The sequence below is a fragment of the Capricornis sumatraensis genome, chromosome 11, assembly GCF_032405125.1.
Source record: "Capricornis sumatraensis isolate serow.1 chromosome 11, serow.2, whole genome shotgun sequence".
NCBI classification, from domain to species: Eukaryota; Metazoa; Chordata; class Mammalia; order Artiodactyla; family Bovidae; genus Capricornis; species Capricornis sumatraensis.
The window spans coordinates 20,754,747-20,768,705 of record NC_091079.1 but is presented as its reverse complement, the minus strand read 5'-3'; positions in this window follow the sequence as shown (position 1 = coordinate 20,768,705).

Below are 13,959 nucleotides of genomic sequence, written 5' to 3'. Positions count from 1 at the left end.
CTCAGTCCTCGCACTGCCCTGCTTCCCATAGGAGCTGGACAGTCCAACTCCTGAACTGCCTCCAGTCAGGGCTGTGATAGGATCACTTTTGTTATGATGACAAGAAATTGAAAAGCAAAAGGTTAGTCGCTCAGTCGTGTCCAACTCTTTGCAATCCCATGGAATGTAGCCCGCCAGGCTCCTCTGTCCATGGCATTCTCCAAGCAAGAATCCTGGAGTGGGTTGCAATGTCCTCCTCCAGGGGATCTTCATGACCCAAGGATCATACCCGCATATTCTGTGTCTCCTGCATTGCAGGCGGATTCTTTACCGCTGAGCCACCAGGAATGCGCCTTGTTGACAAGAGAAGGGAGTGGGAAACCGAGGCCCTGGGAGCCAAGATGCCTGAACACACATCCTTGATAGAGAACAGTGGAATCCTGAGGTAGCCATGGGGACCAGGTCCCACCAGAGTAGGAGACAGACCTGGACCCACGGAGCTGCCAGGGGACAGACAGAGGGACGTTAGGAAGCGGAGTTTGTTCTCTGGCCGCTGTTAGTAGGTAAAAGTTAGCCCTTTAGACGAGCTGGGATAATGAGAAAGAGGTCCGACCAGTTTTCTACTCAATGGAAAGTCTTTTCTCTTGTGACCCATTAAACAGATGCCACTCTGGTAACTCAATAAAGAACTGATTACTCAAAAACCCATGCTGTGGTGGACGGCCTTGCCAGGTAACCATGGAGTCCCACAACTGTGTCGTGTAGGAGCAGGCTGCTTTGGGGGAAGTGGCGGCAGAAGATCCTTCACCGCTTTAACAGCGGGAGGGTGGAGGGGCTGTGTCAGTCCTCAGCGCCCTGCCATCCACTCGCCTCGGCCCAAAGCAGCAGCTGCCTTTTTATGCCACTTCTGGAGCCTGCTGGGTCCGCTTCTACCCTCTGAGTGGTCAAATACCTCGATTTGTTAGAGTTCCCTGATATTAAACTCCCCCTGCTGAGATAACCTAGGTGATTTCTGTCTCTCCACTGGCACCGGCCCAGCCACTAAACAGACGACTTGTTGGGGTGTTTGAATTTAGGGGAAAATCACTTTCCTCATCCAGGAATCATGTGATTTCTGGTTACAAAGCAGCTGGGGAAAAAATCTGAATGTGAAACAGGCCCTGAGCAGAACCAAACCTCAGGACTCTCAGGGCACACGGCCCAGAAGTGTTCTCAACAGACCACACCACGCTCAGGCGATATTAGAGTGGCTGTGTCTAAGGGGGAAGGGCGTGGCCTTTGCTGAAACCAGAACTGGGACTGGGACTCCAAGGCTGCCTGAAGCGCTGTCTGGAGCCCCTGGGAGAGCCCTCCAGCTAGATTCCTACCCCCAGCAGAACCCTTGAGCTGGACCCCCCAGAGAGAGCCCTCCAGCTGGACCCCCCAGAGAGAGCCCTCCAGCTGGACCCTGGGGACCCTGACGTCATCCCTCACTACTTTGCCAGCAGCCACAGCTCAGTTGCTCAGTCACCTCACAGTCCATGCCCCAGGGGTCTCCTGCATCAGAGGTTGGGCAGATTGGACTGGGTGCCCTGCTCAGTCCTCAGGGACTGAAATCAAGGTGTAGGCCAAGCTGGGCTATTCTCTGATGCCCAGGGGTCTCATCAGGTTGGTGACAGAACTCTTTATCTTGTGGGGCTTAGGCCCACCTTCCCTTGTTGGGGGCCACTTGAGACCCATTCCTTTCGGGTGCATCTGTCTCCCTGACACCCCTTCCGCAGGGCGCATGAGGTTCAATGGACTCCCGCACACCTGTGCACCTTGGGGTGGGCGCCATGTCTGCAAATCCCTTCAGGGCATGGAGCCCAGTGCTCGCGTGGGTCACTGGGACAGGAATTCAACTCAGACTCCTGCTGACATGCGCTCTGCCTCACAGCATCACCTGACCATCTGAGTGTGAAAGGGAAGCAGCGTGCCTGGGTCTCTTGACTCAGCACACCATCCGCGACTGCAGCTGCCATCTGCTTTCCCCCCCGACGACCTGCGGAGATAGCGCCAGCAATGCTGGGGGCGGGGATGCTGAGCAGCCTGGGCTGGTTCTGGGTGGCTGGGCCTGCTGAGCCCCTGCCTGCTGGTGGGGGCGGGGGGCGGGCAATGGCTGCCCCCTCGCAGTGTCAGAGCTTGGTTTCTCCCCTGGACATGCCCAGTGTGGATGGGAGGGCACTCGAAGCCTGGACAAGCCCCCCATCCCCACAGCCCCCGCCACCTCTGGTGCACTGGGAGACCCACTGCAGCCTCTGACATAGCCAGGCTACATGGGAGTCTGCAAAAAGTGCCCTGGGAGTCCACCCTCAGGGACACACCACATGGACTCCCACACTCAGTGGCAGAAACATGTGCACTAGCCTGGATGGGACTGGCCCCTCCCTGCCGGAAGTTCAGGGCGGTTAAGATTGGTCTTGGGTTACTGAGTCAGGCAGAAGTAATGTTCCTGGAAGCTCAGCATCATGAAGAAAAGGACCTGCTGTCCATAGTAGGGACACCAGAGGGAGAGCCCTTCCAGGAGACTGGCCTCTGCTGGAAACTGGCTTGGGAGGCCAGTAAGGGCCAGGGAACAAGCTAGTCAAGAGGTCACGCTGCCAACAACCGCGGGGTGGGGGGCACCTCCCCCCACCCAGGAGGGCTCTATGCATCCCCATCGCTGTGTCACTGTGGCACCTGGTGCCTTTAGACGGCAATGGCGAGCAGCAGTGGAGATGCAGAGGTAGAGAACAGGCTTATGGACAAGGGTGGAGGGGAGGAAGGAGAGGCGGAAGCATAGACACTGCCATGTGCAAGATAGACAGCCAGTGGGGCTTTGCTGTGCGACTCAGGGAACTCGAACTGGGGGTCCTTAACAACTTAGAGGCGGGGGAAAGGGTGGGAGGTGGGAGGGAGGGTCAAGACCAAGGGGACACATGTATACCTATGGCTAATTCATGTTGATGCATGGCAAAAATCAAGCCAATATTTTAAAGCAATTATCTTTCAATTAATAATAAATAAAAAAATTTTAAAAGGTCAGTGGCCAGGCAGGGTTGGGTAGGGGTGTTTATTAGACGTCACTGGTCAGTGTGGGATCTGTTATTCTCTGATGACCTGAGAAGAATATATAAAGGAAAGCCTACTCTAACATTGCTGAACCAGCTGGGCTGAATATTTCTGCCTGCCATGGGGAATCAAGTGAAGGGCTCAGGCGAAGGACCCTGTGCACACACAGCATCAGTGCGGAGCTGGGACCCTGTGCACACACACAGCATCAGTGCGGAGCTGGGACCCTGTGCACACACAGAGCATCAGTGAGGACCTGGGATCCTGTCATACACAGAGCATCAGTGCAGACCTGGGACCCTGTGCACTCACAGCATCAGTGTGGAGCTGGGACCCTGTGCACACACACAGCATCACTGCGGAGCTGGGACCCTGTGCACTCACAGCATTGTTGCAGAGCTGGGACCCTGTACACACACACAGCATCAATGCAGAGCTGGGACCCTGTGAACACACAGCATCAGTGCGGAGCTGGGACCCTGTGCACACACTGAGCATCAGTGCAGAGCTGGGACCCTGTGCACACACACAGCATCAGTGCAGAGCTGGGACCCTGTGCACACACTGAGCATCAGTACACAGAGTTTCAGTGTGGAGCTGGAACCCTATGCACACACACAGCATCAGTGCGGACCTGGGACCCTGTGCACACACATAGCATCAGTGCGGAGCTGGGACCCTGTGCACACACACAGCATCAGTGCAGAGCTGGGACCCTGTGCACACACAGTGTCAGTGTGGAGCTGGAGCCCTGTGTACACATACAGCATCAATGCAGAGCTGGAATCCTGTGCACACACAGCATCGGTGTTGAGCTGGAACCCTGTGCACACACAGCATCAATGTGTAGCTGTGACCCTATGCACACATTCAGTATCAGGGCAGAGCTGGGACCCTGTGCACACACTCAGTATCAGGGCAGAGCTGGGACCCTGTGCACACACAGTGTCAGTGTGGAGCTGGGACCCTGTGCACACACTGAGTATCAGGGCAGAGCTGGGACCCTGTGCACACACTGAGTATCAGGGCGGAGCTAGGACCCTGTGCACACACACAGCGTCAGTGCGGATCTGGGACCCTGTGCACACACAGCGTCAGTGTGAAGCTGGGACCCTGTACACACACAGCGTGAGTGCAGAGCTGGGACCCTGCGCACACACAGTGACAGTGTGGAGTTGGGACCCTGTACACACAGTGAACATCAGAGCAGAGCTGTGACCCTGTGCACACATACAGCATCAATGCAGAGCTGGAATCCTGCCGGAAGCCAGCACAAGGAGTCCCGCCCGTGGCAAAGGTCATGAGGTTAAGGGCCCCGACAGGCAAAGGCAAGTCAGGCCTTAAGGGAGCCTCGCTGGATCTGCTCGTGCATCTGCCCCCAAACCAGAGTCTGCCTGCCGTACTGCATTGTGCTTTTCGCCTACTCTCCTTACATTATACTGGGGGGGGGGGGGGGGGGGGGGGAGGGGGTATCCCCCACCCCCTCTCTCTGAAAAGGAGTTAACTTAGGAGTCCAGTTAATAAATCTCCTGGGTGTGACAAGGGTGTTTCAGTCCAAAAACCTCTCTGCTGGCAGACTAGCTTGTGTGACAGAATTATCTACACTCTTGCTACTATGTACATCATTGTTTACAACCTCTCAACCATAAACAGCACAGAGAGTTTGGAGTATTTTGAAAGTCTTAGCATAGGGTTTTTCTAAAGATAACAATCATGTTGGTGAAGGGTTTCATTGCTGAGTTAATGATTGCCGCCAGGCCTCCATATCCTTAGGCACCTAGGGGTATGTTAATCGATGTAACTGGAATGTAGAAAAAGAAATATAGTAGTTTTGATGTTAGCAATACTAGACTTTTTGAGTTAATGATTTTCTCTTTTGTTATAGATCACTGTACTCCTCTTTCTTTGTTATAAATCATTGTGTCCTTGCTATGTAAAAATGTAACTTTATCACTATCTTAAGACTAAATAGATCTTAAGGGGAAACAAGTTTTCTGATCGATTAACCTTTATCAGTAGAAAGAAAGGTGGGGCCATAAAATGTTCATCGGTCTCCAGACCAGAAGGTATCGTAAAACAAATGTAAGACCCTTGTGAGAACAAAGACATGCTGAGAACACTGTCCTTAGATAAGGTCGGAGCAGCTGACCCTGTGTGACTCTGTTTCTTACATTTATCTCTATGTATAACTAAAAGTATAAAAGTGGACCTGAAAAATAAAGAAACAGACCAGTTCCTGGAAAAACTGGTTTCCCCCGTGTGGTCTTTTCTCATTCTCTTCTTTTCTGGCTGAATTCCCATCTGGAGTGCGGAGGCTCACCAAGCCTACTAATTTTGCCTGGGCTTCTAAGATCTGACCGGGGAGGACTTTGTGTCCCCACTCCTTCGGGAGACCGGGAAGACGCCTGTGGCCTACGTAGGTGGTGCGAACTCCTTGTCTTGGAGTTTTATTGGTTTTCTGCGTAAACCAAATTATTCAGCCTCTTTCCTCCACTAATTTTCCTACTACACTATTCTTTCCTAATCTCTCTTTATGTTTCTAATTAAATAGTTCTTTCCTAGGACGCCGACTCCGTCCCCGCTTCGAATTCCCTGGATCCACCAGGGCTGGACCCAGGCAGAATCTTGTGCACACACACCATCAGTGCGGAGTTGGGACCATGTGCATACAATGAATATCAGTACAGAGCTGGGACCCTGTGCACACACAGCGTCAGTGTGGAGCTGGGACCCTGTGCGCACACACAGCATTGGTGCAGAGCTGGGACACTGTGCACACACACAGCATCACTGTGGAGCTGGGACCCTGTGCACACACAGCATCAGTGCAGAGCTGGGACCCTGTGCACATGCAGCATCAGTGTGGAGCTGGGACCCTGTGCACACACACAGCATCACTGTGGAGCTGGGACCCTGTGCACACACAGCATCACTGTGGAGCTGGGACCCTGTGCACACACAGCATCAGTGCAGAGCTGGGACCCTGTGCACATGCAGCATCAGTGCTGAGCTGGGACCCTGTGCACACACAGCATCAGTGTGGAGCTGGGACCCTGCGGACACACTGAGTATCAGTGTGGAGCTGGGACCCTGTGCACACACAGCATCAGTGCTAAGCTGGGACCCTGTGCACACACAGCATCAGTGCTGAGCTGGGACCCTGTGCACACACTGAGTATCAGGGCGGAGCTGGGACCCTGTGCACACACAGCATCAGTGCGGAGCTGGGACCCTGTGCACACACAGCATCAGTGCTGAGCTGGGACCCTGTGCACACACAGCATCAGTGCTGAGCTGGGACCCTGTGCACACACAGCATCAGTGTGGAGCTGGGACCCTGCGCACACACTGAGTATCAGGGCGGAGCTGGGACCCTGTGCACACACACAGTATCAGTGCAGAACTGGGACCCTGTGCACACACAGCATCAGTGCTGAGCTGGGACCCTGTGCACACACAGCATCAGTGCTGAGCTGGGACCCTGTGCACACACAGCATCAGTGTGGAGCTGGGACCCTGCGCACACACTGAGTATCAGGGCGGAGCTGGGACCCTGTGCACACACACAGTATCAGTGCAGAACTGGGACCCTGTGCACACAGAGTATCAGTGCTGAGCTGGGACCCTGTGCACATACACAGCATCAGTGCAGAGTTGGAACCCTGTGCACACACAGCATCAGTGCGGAGCTGGAACCCTGTGCACACACAGTATCAGTGAAGAGCTGGGACCCTGTGCACACACAGCATCAGTGCTGAGCTTGGACCCTGTGCACACACAGTATCAGTGCGGAGCTGGGACCCTGTGCACATGCAGCATCAGTGTGGAGCTGGGACCCTGTGCACACACACAACATCAGTGTGAAGCTGGGACCCTGTGCACACACAGCATCAGTGTGGAGCTGGGACCCTGCGCACACACTGAGTATCAGGGCGGAGCTGGGACCCTGTGCACACACACAGCATCAGTGCAGAGCTGGGACCCTGTGCACACACAGCATCAGTGCTGAGCTGGGACCCTGTGCACACACAGTATCAGTGCAGAACTGGGACCCTGTGCACACAGAGTATCAGTGCTGAGCTGGGACCCTGTGCACATACACAGCATCAGTGCAGAGTTGGAACCCTGTGCACACACAGCATCAGTGCGGAGCTGGAACCCTGTGCACACACAGTATCAGTGAAGAGCTGGGACCCTGTGCACACACAGCATCAGTGCTGAGCTTGGACCCTGTGCACACACAGTATCAGTGCGGAGCTGGGACCCTGTGCACACACAGCGTCAGTGCTGAGCTGGGGCTCTTCTTCACTAAACATGCTGTTTCTGTCTGGACGTTTTGATCATCTTTGGGCAACTTTCAGGGTTTCCCAGATGGCTCTGTATTAAAGAATCCTTGTGCAATGCAGGAGACACAGGAGACAGGTTCAATCTCTGGGTCAGGAAGATCCCCGGTGGAGCAAATGGCAACCCGCCCCATATTCTTGCCTGGAAAAAATCCCATGGACAGAGGAGACTGGCGGGCTACAGTCCTTGGGGTCTCAGAATTGGCAGTTAACAAGAAAACCAAGCAGTTGGGAAGAAACTGTCATTCAGCTGCTCAAAGCCCCAACCCAGGGGAGGCTCCAAGGATTAACAGAACCCTCCGCCCCAGTTCTTAAACCCAACATTTGAAGCAAATATTTCAAGGGACCCTCCTAGGCTCCAAGCATGGTGATTCTCATTAATCACAGAGGTCCTGTTCTATGGAGTCAGTGAGAAAACAGAGTTGGCAAGTACACAACCACAGGAAAACACAGGGCCACCTTTCCACCACCCCATCAACACATAAATATCCACAAGATACATATCTGATTAGCAGTTAATTTCCAAAATAGATACAGAACTCATACAGCTCAAAGACAAAAAACAAGTAATCCAGTTTTAAGATGGGCAGAGGACAGATGGCTAACAGATTCATGAAAAGATGCTCAGCATCACTAACCATCAGGGAAATGCAAATCAAAACCACAATGAGAGATTGCCTCTCACCTGTCAGAATCAGTTCAGTTCAGTTCAGTTCATTTCAGTCACTCAGTCGTGTCTGACTCTTTGTGACCCCATGAACTGCAGCACACCAGGCCTCCCTGTCCATCACCAATTCCTGGAGTCTACTCAAACTCATCTCCATTGAGTCAGTGACGCCATCCAACCATCTCATCCTCTGTTGTCCTTTTCTCCTCCTGCCTTCAATCTTTCCCAGCATCAGAGACTTTTCAAATGAGTCAGTTCTTTGCATCAGGTGGCCCAAGTATTGGAGTTTCAGCTTCAACATCAGTCCTTCCAATGAACACCCAGGACTGTTCTCCTTCAGGATGGACTGGTTGGATCTCCTTTCAGTCCAAGGGACTCTCAAGAGTCTTCTCCAACACCACAGTTCAAGAGCATCAGTTCTCCGGCACTCAGCTTTCTTTATAGTCCAACTCTCACATCCATACATAACTACTGGAAAAGCCCTAGCCTTGACTCTTCGGACCTTTGTTGGCAAAGTAATGTCTCTGCTTTTTAACACGCTCTCTAGGTTGGCCATAATGTTCCTTCCAAGGAGTAAGCCTCTTTTAATTTTATGGGTGCAGTCACCATCTAGTGATTTTGGAGCCCAAGAAAATAAAGTCTGTCACTGTTTCCACTGTTTCCCAACTGTGTGCCTTGAAGTGATGGGACCAGATGCCATGATCTTCATTTTCTGAATGTTGAGCTTTAAGCCAACTTTTTCACTCTCCTCTTTCACTTTCATCAAGAGGCTCTTTAGTTCCTCTTCACTTTCTGCCATAAGGGTGGTGTCATCTGCATATCTGAGGTTATTGATATTTCTCCCGGCAATCTTGATTCCAGCTTGTGCTTCATCCAGCCCAGCGTTTCTCATGATGTACTCTTCATATAAGTTAAATAAGCAAAATAGCCATCATCAAAAAGAGCAGATAACAAGTGTTGACCAAGATGCAGAGAAAATGGAACCTCTGTGCACTCTTGGTGGGAAATAACTTGGTGCAGCCACTGTGGAAAACAGTATGGAGTTTCCTCAAAAAATTAAAAATAGAACTACTGTATGATACAGAAATTCCGAAGGAAAGGAATATTTCTATGTCAAAGAGATATCTGCACCCCACGTCCACAGCAGCGAGACTGACAATAGCCAAATCATGGAAGCAACCTAGCATCTGTCAACAGACAAATAAGTAGAAAAGATATGACAGCATGGATGGATCCTGAGGGCTTTGTGCAAAGTGAAATGTCAGGCAGAGAAAGACAAATACTGTATGATCTCACTTACATGTGAAACCAAAAGCACCAAACTCACAGATACGGGGAACAGACTGGTGGTTGCCAGAGGCAGGTCATAGAGGGTGGAGGAATGGGTGAGGGTAGCCCAAAGGTAGAAGATTCTGGTTATAAGATAAGGAAGTCCTGGGTTACAATGTGCAGCACAGTGACAGGTTAACATTGCATCCTGTAATTGCTAAGAAAATAGAGCTTAAGATTTCTCAACATTAGGAAGACAATAATCTGTAACTATGTGAGGTGATGGATATTAACTAAACTTACCATGGTCACCAGTTCACAATGTATAGACATATTAAATCATTATCTTATACACAGTAAATCCAATGCTATCTGTCTGTCAGTCACATCTCAGTGAAACTGGGAAAGAAACATAGCCTTGATTTATGTATGTTCCTGTTTAAAGACACCATATTTAATATATAATGCTGGTTCATGAGCCCTGAACTCATGGTCGTCAGCACCGGGGCTCACACCTGAACAACACATGTGTTTTCTCTGTACGGCACATCCTTGCCTTCTTATGCTCAGGACACCAGACAGCGCTTCAGCTCCATCCCTGGGGGCCACTTTAAACAGCATGATCACCAACAAAAAGCACCAAAACCCCCAAGCAACCTGCCACCAGACAGACCAGGAAACAAGAAAGCACAGCCTCCTCTTTTCAGACTGCCAGGGACAGGCATGTTGGTGGCTCAAGTCTTCTACTGCTCTCCGGATATCTTCAAACATCTGAGGAAGCATGGCGGCTGTTGATTTGAGTTACAAATAGATGTTAGCTACTAGGCAAATTGACACATACAGAATCTGAGTAAGAGGATCAACTGTAAGTAAATCTCAATGGGCACGAACGGTGGTCTTTTGGTACCCAAAGTGCTTTTCATGAACACCAACCACCAGGCACCAAAGGAGCTCAGAGAATTGCTGTTTGGAATAACCAAAATCTAACAAAAGGTTAGATTCATTGGAAGGACTGATGCTGAAGCTGAAACTCCAATACTTTGGCCACCTGATGCAAAGAACTGACTCACTGGAAAAGACCCTGATGCTGGGAAAGATTGAAGGCAGGAGAAGGGGATGACAGAGGGTGAGATGGTTGGATGGCATCACTGGCTTGAACTCGATGGACATGAGTTTGAGCAAGCTCCAGGAATTGGTGATGGACAGGGAGGCCTGGTATGCTGCAGTCCATGGAGTCACAAAGAGTCAGACATGACTGAATGACTGAGCAGAACAAAAGGTTAGGAAGAAGTACCAAAATTAAAATCCTAATTTCTGATCATTTAATTTTCAGCCCTTCTGGTCTAGTCATAAGCCTGCAGCCTCATCAGCTGTCCCCAGCTGATACTTCTCTTGAATCAAGACATCCACCCATCGTTTCCATGTCCAGCTCCAAACTGCTTCTCCCTTCCTCCCCCAGGTCACCCCTGCCACCCTCGACCCCTGGTCAGCACCTGCTCTCACCTGTACGCCGGCATGGGCTCCCTGGGGCTCCCTTCCACCGTGTTTGCCCCACCCCTGCACCCTCCCCTCCAGAGTCTGAGTGGGTTGGTCCAGGAGGGAGGCAGTGGGCTCTGCGTGAAGGCTGCTCCATCGCATCACAGAAACATAAGGCAGCGTAAAGCTCACTTAGCAGTTTCAACACCAGCATGTCTCAAGGACACATTCCTTTCAACCACCAAGTGCTTCACAGCCACAGAAATCTGAACTGTCTGCAGACCCCCAGAGCCCATGGCTGCTCCCAACAGCCACCTGCCGCCCTGCTGCCGGTCTTCCTGGTCCCCACAGGCAGGTAGGTGCACAGCCCCCGGCTTAGCAGGAGCAGCCTGATCCTAGGTGAGAAGCTGAGGGCTGACTGGGAGTGGAAGGAACACAGCACAGAACAGGCGCACTGGGTCCCCAAAGGAACCTCAGAGTGTGACCTCATTTGGAAACAAGGTCTTTGCAGGGGCAATGAAGATAAGAATGGAGGTGAGACCACGCTGGCTGATAGAAGATGTGCATGCTAAGTCACTTCACTCATGTCCGACTCTTTTCAACACCGTGGATTGTAGCCCGACAGGCTCCTCCGTCTGTGCGATTCTCCAGGCAAGAAAACTGGAGTGGATTGCCATGCCCTCCTCCAGGGGATCTTCCAACCCAAGGACTGAACCCATGTCTCCTGCGCCTCCTGCATTGCAGGCAGATTCTTTACCCACTGAGCCACCTGGGAAGCCCAGATAGATGATAGGTTATTGATAGATAATAGATAAGTGACAAGTAGATAGATGATGATGGTGGTAAATAGATAGAAAATAATGATAATAAAGATGGCTAGATATTTGATAGATGGTATAAAGTGTCATTGTCTATAAAACAATGTTTTCTATTACATCTGTATAAAACAATGGTATGAAGGAATGTATGTGCGAGTATCAGCTTTCTGTGATATTGCGCCAACAGGCATCCAAGGTGGTTTGTGACACTTGCTCACTCATAGCAGCTGCTGTATCATATCCCTTCCTGTGACCTGTGACCCCATCACACCTCATCAACCCACTCCCCTGTGGGTGGGCATTTGGGCTGCTCCAGGATTTCTGCTCCTGTGAATGGTATGACCATACACATCCTCCTGGTACACACACTGACATTTCAGTGCGTGATGTGCCAGAAGGAAACGGCTTGGCTATGGTAGGCAGAATATTCAGCTCCAAGAATACAACAGGCTGCGTTCTGCAGCGGCCATTCCAGAGTGTCTCCAACCTGCGAGGTATGAGAGGCCCGGGTGGTGTAGGTGGGCTTCCTTGGGGCATTGTCAGACTGAGAGTCTGTTAATCCGAGGCTAGGACTCTGCGTCTGAGACTCGAATCTGCCTGGCAACGGTGGAAGCAGGACCTCTGCCTATATGCAGGTGCCTTGACACCAGTGCATGTCTTTGGAGGTCTCAGGACTTTCCTTGGCCTGGCAAACCTCCACAAAGTAGAAACAGAACGCTCGACTTGAGCAGGAGGGCTCTGCAAAAAGACTCAGGGGATTTGAGGCATGGTAACCATGGTGACTACTGCAGGGAACACTGGGGGACATTCACCAAACAACCGCTTGATTTCTGATTAGCTAATCTTGGTCTTCTTCCCAGCTGTGCTCCCTCAGATGGACCAACCCTCCCCCTGGGGCCTCCCCCTGGATCAAGACCCCATGTCACCTCAGGAAGGCAATGTCTTTCTGTCCATCTTGAAGTCTGTCTGCCTTGTTGCCTAGCTGGGTCACATGCTGCCCAGGGCCCTGTGCTCTCGGGGGAGGGAGCAGGGAGCCCTGGGCTTTCCTCTCAGCCCAGGGAGATCCAGGCAGTGGGTTGGTGGACATGCTGACCCTGGGCTGAAGCCCAAGGAGAACTCGCTCCACCAGGTACAGCTGCTCCCCAGCACGTTCAAGAAGCCCTCTTCTCATCATCTGTGATTCTTAACATACCTGACTACTTACTACTCTTCATACCTCACTCACTCATTTTTATTTTACTCACTCATTCAGCAAAATCGTGTATGCTTGCATGCTAAGTTGCTTCAGTCATGTCCAACTCTTTGCAACCCTATGGACTGTAGCCCACCAGGCTCCTCTGTCCATAGCTGGCTCTCAAAGTCAGTCCCAGCTGGTGGTGAGGAAGATCCAGACCCGCTCTGCGGCCCTCACCGCCCCCCTCCTCCTTTGGTCAGTTCACTGTGGCGGTTCCTCTCTGCATATCTTAAGGACAAATGCATAAACCAACAGAGAGAATGGATGAGTGAAGGGCTCTCTGAACGTATGAACTCTGCCATTGACTGCAGAGTTCGGCTGGTGGGAGTTGGGCTGGTTCCATCCTTCAGGCAGGAGGGATGACCACACTTGTCTGTGACAAAGGTCCAGGAAGGCCAGCCCTGGGGCTGGCTCCCCAGAGATGCTTGCTGGTGATGTATCGAGGCATTGGGACAGGAGCTCACGGAGGGACAGCCTCCGCCTGCGTGAGCTTCGGCCCAGGGCAATCTAGGGGCTAGGCTCAGTGCACCATGGCAAGGAGCAGAGGCCCCTCCCCGCTGGAAACACCTGCTGGCTCCTCCTCAGGGCGAAAACGTAGGGAGAAGAGGGCCCCGGTTTTGTGTAAAGACACCTTGGGGACTTCCCTGGTCGAGGACCTGCACTTTCAATGAAGGGGACATGGAGTCAATCCCTGATGGAGGAACTAAGATCCCACATGTCTCAGGGCAACTACCGAGCCTGCGCTCTAGCACCTGCATGCCCATACACCACAGCAAGCCCACGCGCCTGAACGAAGACCCAGTACAGCCCAAAAGAGGCACCTTGGGTGGATCGAGAGGAGCACAGGGCAGACAATTCTTGCCTGTGCCATTGACCGAATATATTAGTTATGGAGGAACCCCTCACCTAATTCTCAGGACTTCAGGCCTGGTGCCCCTCCCTGTCCCATGCTGCCCCTCCGGGAAGGGTAAGAAAGCTCCTGGCACCCTCCGCAGGGGCAGGGCCCGGACTGTCTCACCTGTCTTACTCCCAGCTCTATTCCCGAGGCCTACAGGGTAGCACCTGGCTTCCAAAAAGTAGTGTAATGAATAAATAAGCACATGA